Here is a 13,681-nt window from a genome sequence, read left to right as displayed (position 1 = left end):
TCTTTGTCTCCAAAGAGGACGTCAATCAAGATCTTGCCGATTGGTGAGCGGGAAAGGCCAGGAACTATGCCATGGAACACTGTCTGGCTGGACTGAAGCTGCCTCTGTCTGATTCCTAATTTCTCCATGGTATCCTTGTACAGGATGTTGATGTTGCTGCCGCCGTCTATCAGGACTCTGGAGAAGCGAGCAGCTCGCTTGTCCGTTGCAAAGGTGGCGTCCAAAACCAAGGCATAGAAGCCGGGTTTGGGCATTACTTCCGAGTGGTCAGCTCTGCTCCAGCTGATGGGCTTCTCAGACCAATGCATGAACTCTGGTGTCTCAGATGCTACTGCATTCACCTCCTGCTGCTGCAGCCGCCTGCTGCGTCGATCATCGCCCACGATGGTGAACACGACATAGGTTTCATGCTCTTCGGGGTACTTGTCGTGTATCACGCCGATTGGTCTGACCGCCGGCTGCTAGGGTGGAGGAGGAGGCGGCTGCCCAGCAGGTGGGGGAGGCAAAAGGCCGTCTCCCTTGGCGATCCTGGTGAGCCTGTGGCACTTTCGAGTGGTGTGGTTGGACGGCTTCGCGCCACTATGGAATTTGCAGGGTCCATCCAAAGTCTGCTCATATGAGAAAGCCGGCTGCCAGTTGGGCTTGCCGTCCTTCTGGCGTTTGGGCGGGGGCTGCCCTTCCGGCTACTGGTCTTCAACTGTCGCCACCTGCCGACTGGTGGAAGCCGGCTGTGGGGCTTTGCGCTTGTGGTCGTTCTGCTGTTGACGCCGACTGGCGTCTCCAGCCGGGGTTCGAGGAGCCTGAGGAGCCACCTTGCCTGTCGCACTAATTTGGATCTCCGTCTTCATGGAGGAGTCGGTCGTGGCATATTTGTCTGCTATAATCAGCAGCTCGTCGAGGGTCTCTGGCTCATCGCAGAGAAGCCTGTGCTTGAGGAGGGTGCCCTCTCGGCATCCTGCAGTGAAGTACTCAATGGCCTGCACCTCGTGCACGCCCTCGCAGGAGTTGTGGAGCTCGACCCAGCGTGTGAGATAGTCACGAGTTGACTCGTTGGGGCCTTGCACGCACAAGGAGAGCTGGCGAGGTTTGGGCGGCCGCTTGTACGTGCTGGTGAAGTTGCGGACGAAGGCGTCGGTGAAGTCGGCCCAACTGTTGATGCTACGGGGCCTCAAGCTATTCAGCCATGTCCGGGCCGTGCCCTGGAGCATGAGCAGAACATACTTCACAGCAACAACACGCTTGTTGCCGTTTGCTATGCTGACGGTCGTGGAGTAGTCAACTAGCCAGTCTTCTGGCTTCACGGAGCCGGTGTATTTGGGTGTGTCTCTTGGGAGCGTGAACCCTTTGGGGAAGGGCTCGTCTCGAATGCAGGGGCTGAAACATGGCGGACCCAACTCATCTTCTTCTTCAAGCGCCAGGGATCGGTGGAGACGGTCGATCCGATGGCGGGCGTCATTCTCTCCGACTCCCTCTCGGCGGCCAAGGCGGTCGCCGAGCATCGGGTGATCAACAGGCAGCAGGGAGACTCATCTTTCCCTGCGAGGGGGAGGAGGCGGACAGTCGTCCCGTCGTTCCACTATTCTTGGGCGGCCGTCTTGGCCGCGCTCTACGGTGATGCGAGTCCGACTGCGGCTGGCAGCCGGCTCTTTGTCTTTTCTTCCACGGACGCCACCAGTCGGCGTCCGAGATGTCGCGCCTTGGTCTCGGCGGGGAGGCAGGTCGTCATTCTGTCGGTGCGGCGCATCAGTGCGGCAGCCGGCCTCGTTCTGCTCTGCAGCCGCGTCAAGGAGTCGCTGGACGCGCTCTGTCATCAAGCGACGTTCTTCGCCCTCGAATTTGTCCAGCTCATCCGCCGCCGCCTGGGCAGCTCGGATGTTCTCCGCAGGCGTGGTGTAAATGGGGCGATTTGTCCCGAACAGGTCGGCGATGGCCACGCCGCACTGCCAGACCATGCCAAGGCGGCTAGGTCCAGCTGGAGCCGGCGTGTCGCCCACAGCGCGGTCCATCTCGTGCCGGTAGGCCTCTGATAGGCATCTCATGTTGGCCAGCTTCTTGGCGCCTTCGACTAGATGAAGGCGGTGTGCCTCCAGCATCTCGGCGTCGGCATCTTCGGGAATGGGCGCTGCCAGATCTTGCAGCGCCGTGCTGAGCGGGTCATAATCACCCCCGCCGGAGTGCTCGCCATGATCAATCACAAGCACTTCCATGACGGTGCTTCCGCCGCTCTCCGCGCAAGGGAGCGGCTCGTTGTAGACCACCACATTGGTGGGGAACGTGTCAAGCGATGCGGTGTCAGAGTCGACCGACATCGGATCGGTGGAGCCTACGGACTCCAAGTCCCCAGCTGGCTCGCTGGCGACGTGGAGTTGATCGAGGAGGCCCGCGAGGAGGCTCTTGGGGCCGCCTGTGCCCGCGTTGGATGGGGATCGTCGGAGAGGCGGACCACATCGACAAGGTCGGCGAGGCAACTGGCCGTGCAGGCAATTTCAGCGCCATGCAGCGAGTCGGCGCAGACTCCGTCTGGCGTGCCGGGCTGGCTGCGCTCGCCAGGGAGGAAAAGGGTTCCCGTCCAGAATAGGTCTCCGGACGACGGTGCACCGGGCCCCACGGTGGGAACCAAATGTCGGTGGTTGGGTGCGACATATGCCAATGGATGGCTTATCATGGTGGGGGCGAGTAGAACGTCGCCGGTGCCCGGAAACGGGATGAGGCGTAGACACGAACGCCGGTGTACTTTACCCAGGTTCGGGGCTCTCCTAGGAGATAATACCCCTAGTCCTGCTCTGCGGGGTCTTCGCATGATCACTAAGGCAAAGTGATTACAAGGGTGCTCCTCGAGCTGTATGCTGAAGGTAGGAGAAGGCAGGGTTAGCTCCCTCCTCCCTCTATGATCTGGTCTAGTTCTAATGGGTCCAACCTTTGCATGGGTGCCCTGGGGGGTTTATATAGGCCTACCCCCAGGGGTACAATGGTAAACTGTCTGGGCGCAGGGCCCAGCCGTTAGTCTCTTCGCCTGCCGGCCCTTCCACCGACTGCTGGGGCCCGCCAACTGGTGGGCCCCGCCGACTAGTCTGGTACGGAGCCAACAGGCCGTACCCGCCGCTTGCGGGTCTTGCCGGCTGCTGATTACTGTAGCCATGCTTCTAATGACGTAGGCTTGGTCATGGGGTCATGGCTACAGCCCCGCCATCTGGCGGGTGATCACTGTAGCCACTCCCTATCTCGTCTGGTTAATGGCGTGGGGAACCCGTGGGAGGGGCAGGCCGACTCCCGGGGGCCGGCTCCCTACGGGTCTGACTGGTGGCGCTCTTGCCATCTTCTGGACTCTCGCTGACCGGTAGGGCACGTCGTCCGTGGACCGTACTGACAGGTCGTTGTGGGCACAAGACTCCGCCCATTGTTGCTGATGTCAGGGATGGCGTGGCAACAGTGCCGTGCCAGACGGAGATCTCCATTGGTACAGCGCACTGTGGCCTAGCCATCTCCTGGAAAAGGGGAGGGAGTGGGCTTCACTGTTGCCACTCCCCGTCCCATCCCCCCTGAGGAGGGCATGGGTTTTGTTGGTGCCGTGGGCCGACTCCCCGTGGTCGGCTTCTCTGGAAGCCGCCAGGCGGGAGTCGGCCGATCTTGACCTCGCCTCTAGGACTCGGCTGCATGCGAGCAGCCGACTGTTCCTTCAGCCGTCCTCCAGAAGGCGGCTCTTCATCTGGCGTCTCGAGGGGCGCAGTTAGCCCCGATGTCTTAAAAGGTTTTGGGCCTCGGGTTAGCCTACCCGTGGCCCATTACTCTGACATGATGATTAGTTAGCTGCAATAAATGTTTCTCATAATACTCCTTGGTATGCTGACTATGCTAATTATATCATTGCTAAATATTTACCACCTAGCTTTACATACCAACAAAAGAAAAAAATTATTCTATGATTTAAGACATTACTTTTGGGATGACCCACATCTTTATAAAGAAGGAGTAGATGGTATTATTAGACGTTGTGTACCTGAGCATGAATAGGGACAAATCCTACGGAAATGTCACTCTGAAGCTTATGGAGGGCATCATATGCGGGAGACAGAACTGCTCACAAGGTATTCCAATCTGGGTTCTATTGGCCTACTCTCTTCAAGGATGCCCGTGAGTTCGTCTTATCTTGTGATGAATGTCAAAGAATAGGTAATATCGGTAAACGTCAAGAAATTCCTATGAATTATTCACTTGTTGTTGAACCATTTGATGTTTAGGGATTTGATTACATGGGACCTTTTCCTTCCTCTAATGGGTATACACATATTTTGGTTGCTGTTGATTATGTTACTAAGTGGGTAGAAGCTATTCCAACTAGTAGTGCTGATCACAACACCTTCTATTAAAATAATTAAGGAAGTTATTTTCCCAAGGTCTGGAGTCCCTAGATATTTAATGATTGATGGTGGTTCACACTTTATTCATGGTGCTTTCCGTAAAATGCTTGCCAAGTATGATGTTAACCATAGAATTGCATCGCCCTATCATCCTCAGTCTAGTGGTCAAGTTGAACTTAGCAATAGAGGAATAAAATTAATTTTGCAAAAGACTGTCAATAGGTCCAAGAAGAATTGGTCTAAGAAATTAGATAATGCACTTTGGGCTTATAGAACAACATATAAAAATCCTATGAGTATGTCTCCATATAAAAGGGTTTATGGAAAAGCTTGTCATTTGCCTCTTGAGTTAGAACATAAAGCTTATTGGGCAGTTAAAGAACTCAACTATGATTTCAAACTTGCCGGTGAAAAGAGGTTATTTGATATTAGCTCATTAGATGAATGGAGAACCAAATCTTATGAAAATGCCAAGTTATTTAAAGAAAAAGTTAAAAGATGGCAAAAGAATCCAAAAGCGTGAATTCAAAGTTGGAGAATATGTTCTTTTGTACAACTCTCGTCTTAGATTCTTTGCAGGAAAACTCCTCTCCAAATGGGAAGGACCCTATGTTATTGAGGAGGTTTATCGGTCTGGAGCTATCAAAATAAATAATGCCGAAGGTACTAACCCGAAGGTTGTTAATGGGTAACGAATAAAATATTATATCTCGGATATGCTCATTAATGTCGAAAGTAATATTATCCAAACTATGACACCGGAAGAACACATAAAAGAGACCTTCCAAAACACTCCAGAATCGTGAAAAAGAGGAGGTACGTGATACGGTAAGTAAACGGACTCCGAAAAATCTGCAAAAATATTTTTTTTAGTTTTGGAATATAAAAAATTTAGGAAAATAACAAACTACCGCGAACGCGACTCTGGTGGGCACAAGACACCAGGGCGCGCCGGCGCGCCCAGGTGGGCTGGGGTACCTTCCAGACTCCATTTTTTTCGTTTGCTTGTTTCCCAAGATAAAAAAAATTATATACCCCCAAAACCTATTGATCACCATATCGCGGAGAAATCCCTTATTTTATTTTCTTGTTGTTTTCCTGATAGATCTGAAAATATGTCATCCCAAGACTCTGAGGGTGAGAGCTAAGTTGCTGATTTTATTGCAAACCCCAACTCTTATGGGGATGGGGTGCACTATGGCTGGACTTCAGAGGAAGAGGAAGACTATTATCCTAGGGAGAAGGAGGAGACGAGCTCAGACGAGGACGGAGCCCCATTTCCTCAATCAGGGGACATGCATGTGAAATTCAAGAAGTCAAGCCTCCCCAACAAAGCAAAGAGGCCTAAGGTTCAGTTTATACCCTTCCGCCTTTTGCAGGAAAATAAGCAAGATTTATGCAAGAAGGTACTGGAGCTTGAGCAGGAGATGGTGAATTGAAGGAGGAAAATTCCATCCTCAAGCGTAAGCTGAGGAAGAAGGACAAAGCCCCCACTTCATCACCACCACCTTCTTCTTCATCACCAAAAGGAAATTGAGTATCGGGTATGGGCACTCCCCTTGGCTTCCGCCAAGCTTGGGGGAGGTGCCCCGGTATCGTATCACCTCCACTATCTTTTGCCTTTACTTATCTTAGTTCGATCCATAGTTATCTTTTGCTTTAGATGAATAAAAGTTTAGTTCGATTCTTTTTTTTAGAGTTTGCTTAGTGCCTATCCTTGTAATCGTGTGCAAGATATATAATAAAGTTTAGTTTGGATCCACCGATGCAGTTAGTTCTTATGGTTTCATGCTTCCAATAAGCCACTAATGATATTCAGCTCAAGCGGCTAACAACTCACATTAACTAACTTGAAGTCTCGGGTTTGATCCCATCCAAGCGCTTTATTCTAAGAAACTACACACTTTATTTAAGTCATAATGCTGCATCTACGCTGTTCGTGGCTAAATTCACAAGCCTGGAAAATGGATACGTCAGTATTGAATCTCCTTCAAAATCATGCAAACGTGATTTATCTGTGATTTTTACATCGCACTGTTTGTAACCTCATTGATTGGGGGTCACGTGCCTGCAAATGGGCTGGCCTAGTTGGGCTCCCATGTGCGAATAACCTCCTTCTTGATGCATATTTGGGCTCCCTTGTGCGAACATTCTCCTATTTGAAGCAATAGGCGTTAAATAGGAGGTTCCTTGTGAACATCCTACAAGGTATTGCCTGGGGTTTTCTTGTTTTCTCTTCCTATCTTTTTTCCCTTTCATATTTTCTTTAGTTTTTTATATATTTTCTTTCTTTCTTAAATTACTTTTATTTTGAAACTCCTGAATAGTTTTTCAAATTCATGAAGATATTTCTAAATCTGTGAACACTTTTTAATCCCCCCCCCCCCCTCAAATCATGATGTTTTAAAAAAAATCATGAGTACTTTTGAAATTAATGCGCCTCTTTCAAAACCCACGAACACTTTTGAAATTCATGAATATTTTTATATTTTGTGAATATTTTTTTCGAATTAACAAACATTTTTCAAAGATAAGATTTTTTTATTCTGTGAAAATAAAAATTGACTTTTTTTCCCCAAAATCCAAGCTTTTGTTCTTTTACTCATATGCGTAGCTTCGAGTAATTTAGGCAGCCAATGAGGCGAGCGTACCGAAGCGCTATTTTAAGCCCCAACTCACTGGCATGCGAGCAAGCGCTACTGCGCGAGCAGCAGCTCGCCAACTATCGCATAAGGCAGGGACCTCCTACTTGGTGCTTAATTTGATTTTTTTAGAGATTAAATATAATTTTAACTTACAAAAGACAAATTCAAATAAAAACAAAGTTCAAAATTAACAAAAATTGCAAGGTTGAAAAAGGTTTGCGAGTTTCACAGACCAGAAAATAGTTCGCGATTTTTAAGAAAAAGTTCACGGATATGAAAAAGTTCATGTTTTTAGAAAATCCACGAATTTATATGAACCCCAAATTTGAATTGGTTCGTGAATTATGAAACATTCACAATTTTTTAAAAAAATCGGAGTTTTAAAAAGTTTACAGTTCACGGATATGGAAAAAGTTTGCGGATTTGAAAAAGGTTAATGACTTTGAAAAACCTCATAGATTGGAAAAAGTTTGCTAATTCTAAAATAATACATGAATTTGAAAAAGTTCATGAATTTGATAAGGTTCACCAAATTCGAAGAAATAATTTGTGAATTGGAAATAAGATCATGAATTTTAAAAAATTCATAGAATTTGAAAAAAAAAGTTTGCAAAATAGAGAAAAGTCGACAAAGAAATTAAATCATGATTTCAAAAGCATTTTTGAATTTGAAAAACTTTCATGCATTAATAAAAGTGAAAGAAAAGAAAATAAGAATAAAAAGGAAAAAAATAAAGCCAAAAAATTAGACAGCGCCAAAATGGAAAAACCGGAAATGTAAAGGAAAAAAGGAAACCAAAAACTTCCGAAAACTAAGTTGCGAAGCTTTTGGAAGCTTCCAAAACTGAATGCGTCAGCGGCTCACTAATCTTGTACGCGTTGTTTATTGTTGACGGATGGGTGCAGTGGAAAAAATATGTGCCCAACCTAGGAGGATAGAGGGGTGTGCGTCAATTTGCAATAATAGTAAGAACCTACGCCTTGAGCGCAATATAGGCGCCTTAAGTGTTTGTTTTCTATTGTTTTGGCAACTTGGCGCACACCCACTCAGTCCTGAGCTCAGCCCTTTTTCTCAACCTTCAAAAAATAGGTGTACGGCGACGATTGGAACACCAACACTCAAGGCTTAGTTATACACCCAGTTATGATTTACAGTTTTACACTGAAGCCATCGCCTGCAATTTGTTGATCTGTAGATAGTATTGTTTGTCTTGTGTACATAGGATAACAGTGTTTTTTTTTTGCGAATATGTAAAAGGCTTGCGTATCATTGCATTGATAGGTAGAAAGTAGCAAGGATTACATGGATGATACATCAAGGAGGAGGGGGGGGGGGGGGGGGGGGGGGGGGGGGGGGGTTCTGTCGAACATGGGCGTAAGGATGGCAAGTGGGTGCGCCAACCATAGGATAACAGTGTTGTTCTCTGAACATTGGAATTGGGCCAATTCATCTCCCATTGATCACGACATATTGATACAGTAGGAAAATAAAAAGTGATCCCGTAACAAATAATTTTGGAATTTTTAATGGCACTAGCCCTATGCCCGTACTTTTCATGCATTTGTGTATTTTCTCGGTATGATCTATTCCCTTCGTTTCAAAATATATGACCCAACTTTGTACCAACGAATAAAAAAGAAGGGGCTTGGTAAAGGTTTACACATTCCCAGTTTATGAGCTAGTCAAAGCCCCAACAGCACCGCCATGACTTGCATGGACCGTGCGTCAAGCGCAAAGTTTTTATTCCAGCCGCTGTAACCAACCGGGACAATGTACTAGTTCCCGCTTACTTATTTTTTCTCTCCTTGCGCGTCAAAAGTAACAGTACAAAACCTGCAGCACTTCCCCTGTGGTTATTTTTTGGCTGGTTTTACTTTGTTTTTGTTTTTTTAATTTTTACTTCCCTTTTCTTTTCTTTTGTTAATTCACAAACTGTTATCAAATTCATGAACTTTCAAAATTTTGCAAACTTTGTCCACATTCACAGACTTTCCTCAAATTCTTGTACTTTTTTCGATTCATACTCTTTTTGCAATTCATGAACCTTTTCGGATATATGAACATTTCTTGTAAATTTGTGAACCGTTTTGAAAAATCATGCATATTTTTTCAAATCCGTGAACTTTTATTCGAGTCCGCGAACTTTATCAATTTCGTTGTTTTAAAACCCTCAAACTTTTGTTGAAAATCCATGACATTTCTTCAAATTTGCGAACAGTTTAAAAATCTGTGATGTTTTTAAAAAATATGTGAACTTTTGTCAAATTCATTTACCTTATTTCAAAGTTGCGTACTTTTCCAAATTGTTGATTTTTTTTTTAATTTTGCAATTTGCTACAATTGGCAAACTGTTTTTGAACTCGTGAAATTTGCGTACTTTAAAAAAATGGTGAACCCTTTCAAATTCATGAGTTAATTTAAACCTGTGATTTTTTTAATTACCAAATATTTTTTCCGAATCGGAGAACTCTTTTTATAATTTGTGAATATTTTTTAAATATGTTATTTTAAATAAATCCGGTCATGAAAAGTTTTAATAAATGCATGAATATTATTGTTCATTTAAAAACTGATAACACCTTTTTTCATAAAACGATAGGGCGGCGGCCCACGAGGGTAGCTGCAGGCGCTAAGTGACTAGTTAGAGCCGAGTACGGACCATGATGGTAGTGTAACACCCACGATGTCTTTACGGTTTCCCGATTAACCGTTGGAGTATCAAACGGACTTCAAATGGCACGAAACTTGACAGGCGGTCTACCGGTGGTAAACCAAGACCGCTTGGCAAATCTCGGTCCATCCCAAGAATATTTAACATCCGCACACGAAAAGAGGCAAAAGAGGGCGCCGGAGGACATAGGAGTGCCGGATTGAGAAACGGACAACGAGGAAAAAGCTCAGATGCATGAGACGAACACGTATGCAAATGCGATGCACATGATGACATGATATGAAATGCATGACACGCAAACAAATGACAAGGCAACAACAGCGAATAACTGGAAGGCACCTGGCGCAACGATCTCGGGGCGTCACAACACTCCACCACTACGAGAGGATCTCGTCCCGAGATCTAGGATGGCACCGGAGGAAAAAGGAAGAGGAAGAGAAGAGGTAAAACAAAGTTGCTTCTTTGAAAAATGAGTGAAACCAAAGAGCCTTGAGATGTTGAACAAATTAAAAGAAAGAATGCAATTAAGATGAACAAAGTTGAAAACACTCCGTTAGAAAAGAGGAACAAGAAACATTACTTGAACCTTGTAGGTTGAAAGACATGAGAAAAAAGTTGCAATGGGCAAGAAGTACATGCAAGCACTCCGGTAGAACGAGATGTACAAGAAACGATAAGGATCAATTACGACAACACTCCGGTTGGAAATGGAAGGTAAAGAATATGAGCTTGGCAAAATGAAAGCACTTGGATGAGAGTCCGGTTAGAAGAGGAATGATAGACACAACACTCCGGTTAAACAAGATAGAGAAGGAATAAGAATGATATAAATTTGGGCAGCATTCCGACTGTAAATGGAATGAATTGAATATGAACTAGACAAGATGAGAGGATACTTGATGAGATCAACAACACACTGCCTCCGAAACTAATGAAATAATGGCACAAGGGGTAAGAACGATTTCAGACTGCACTCCGGTTGAGAAGGGAGGTAAAACTTGATAAGATGAGAGAGCTCGAATGAAAACACGACACTCCGGTTGAATGGATAATCAAAGGAAAGAACATGATCTTCACAGTACGAGATGATGAGTGAAGAGAGCGTCATCACAATGCCTCCGGAAGAAATGAAAGAATGCAATGAAAAGAACGGGGATGAGAGAACCAACATCTCTCACAACTGAACTTGAGAGAGCACTGTTATGAAGGGTTGAACGGAGTTGTTGGGAAATCAACAACGAAAGGAAGCTTGATGTGGGCTTATGGAAGACATCTCAAAAATTATGAGGTGACAACCTGCCGCTCACCAAAAAGAACAATGGATTGGATTGATATGAACAAGCAGACGAGAAACTTATTTCACTCGGAGGATAATTGAAGAACTTGGATCATTTATAAGCACCATAATTAGCAATAATCCTTAGGAAAGTTTTAGGTGAAATATAACCCAAGATAACTCCAATGAAGAGATTGATATATTTACAATATCTCATTCTTGACAAAATTTGAATCATGAAACACGAACTCAAATTGTCAAAAATGACATAACACCACCACAAAAGATAAGAGGGAAAGAATTGCGCTTCGGAATACAAGATGAAGAAAACTTGAGCTGCTCTGAAAAGAATCTTGATGAACGCTTCGAGAAGGAATTAAATCCTTTATGAACCAACATGTAGAGTCTCCATGAAGAACTCCGATAACAAAAGGATGATAAAAAGAAATTGAAGTTGAAAACACAAGGTGAAGCCTTACGATGATTAGATGGATCTGATGAGAGCTTGTAACTCCGGGAAAAGAAAAGATGAACCACTTGAAACAGAGAATTACTTCATTGTGAATAAACTTCGCAAGAATGAATCCATCATTTGGATGAAGCAAGAATAAGGATTATGTTATGCGTATCCTTCACCAATTTAAATTGATGACAAGCAACGGATTTGGCATACTACTTATTCTTGTTGAAAAAAAAGATGAAGATAGATATAGCGCAACTTGAGAAGGTCTTCAACAATCCATCGGTAGAATTTGGAAAGTACGAATGCATTGATATGATAAACGAAGGAAGAAGAATCTTGGAAGAACCACCGTAAGAACTGAAAAAGAACGAAGAAAAGAGAACGAATCGCCGGAAGAAATTAGAGAACGAATGACGATGCTTGAGGGAATTTAGATACATGAGAACGAAGAGATCACGAGTTGATTAGAGAATATTTGAATGATGCACCCTTAAGATTGGGAAAAGAGAGATGAATGCTGAGAATGAAAAAATTCTGAGATGAAGAGCTCCGGAGAATCAAACTGAAAGACTCTTGAATTGCTCCGGATGGGTGAAAAGAATTCTCACAATCGAAAACAATTATGAGAGGATGGCATCAAGCTTGAACTTCGCATATTTGGAAGAATGGGTAAGATTTGGAGGAGAAACTCTTCTTCGGTCTTCAAATGCAGAGAATGACGATGAGAAACACCACCATGAATTTTTTAGGCACTCCGGAATGAAAAATAAAAAGGTTAAACCAACGATGAAAATAATTTGAAAGATCTTGGTGAAAGACATTTGACTGATGATAACTCATTCTTATGTCAAACTTTGAAATGAATTTGAGAATAACTCCGGGAAAATTAGAAGAGTCAGGTAAGATCCTGGGAAAAGACCTGCAGGTTAGGGCCCACTCAAATGAAACATCGTTGAAAGTAATTGCTTAGGAAGATATAATGCACCGGTTGAATTAAATGGTTTGAATGAGATAACAACCTCAAAATAGCTTGAACGGATCGAGAATGGAAATGTGAATCTTCTGAGATATATTCAGCACTCCGGAACAATTGAATAGCAAGCGAGGAATGATAAAGAGGTGCACCGGCATAAGAAAAGCATTGGGAAAAATGAAAGGACTATGCTCAATACCAAGGCTTGAATTGAATCCATCGGAGAAGAAAAAAATGAAGAATGATGAACTAGTAGAGCATCTTCAAGAGAACCACCGGGTAAGAACATTGATTGGAAAGAATGAAGAGAGTTCACATGAATAAAATAGATACTTGATTAAGAAGTTCGAGTCCTTGAAGCAAAAGGGTGGGAGGGTGGGGAAAACAAAGACAACTTGGGACGGATGAATCAAATACCGTTGAGAAGACTTAGAGTTGATCTTCGGGATGTTGAAAAAGATCAGATCCACTTGAAGAGGGGCACGTCGGTTGAAAAAAGATTGACATGACAATCTTGATTATCATGAGGGGTTAGTATTCACATAGAAATATGAGAACACCGTTTAGGAAAGGTATGGAATCCACATTTGAGTTCGAAGCAACTCGAATACCACAACTCAAAACAAATAAAAGGATTGGCTTAGAAAATAAGCCGGAAACAAACATAAGATAGACCCCATGTCGTATCATGTGTCTGTTGGAAGGATATCCTACGATATACTCGAATTCCCACTTATAAACTCCCGAAACTTTCTAGTTATGCAATCGGATGTTGGGGATACAGGGGAAGCATAATATCTCACCCAAAACTAGCAAATCCTACATCCAGCTGTATCCATCCTTCAACACATAACCAAGAAACCTTCGGAAATCATTTACCTCAACCTTCGAAAAGCATCCGTTATACAAGTTATGGCAATACTCCCGAACTCCCGCCCCAGTACTGGGTGGCGTCGAGGTTATCTCACCAACAACTGCATAAAAGAGATTTTCAATGTCGGCGAACTCAGGTATTCCAGAACTGCAACGATAAAATTGTGACAACAACACCTCGGAGCTCAACTCCCCGGGACACTGCCACAACCCCTAAATGTCAGGAGGCATCAAGAACAATGTTCTCGTCACAAAACCATCGAAACGATTTCAAGATACCTGCGTGATCCTAAATTTTTTTTAGTGAAATTTGATGAGAGAAGAGTCAAAACTTCTACGTTAGGAGGCCTCATCAGAGCGACGAAGGGACTGAGGAGTAAAAAGAATCCTACTCTCCGATATATATAATCCTAAGACTCAA

The sequence above is a fragment of the Triticum urartu genome, chromosome 6, assembly GCF_003073215.2.
Source record: "Triticum urartu cultivar G1812 chromosome 6, Tu2.1, whole genome shotgun sequence".
Lineage (NCBI taxonomy): Eukaryota > Viridiplantae > Streptophyta > Magnoliopsida > Poales > Poaceae > Triticum > Triticum urartu.
This window is presented reverse-complemented; position numbering follows the sequence as displayed.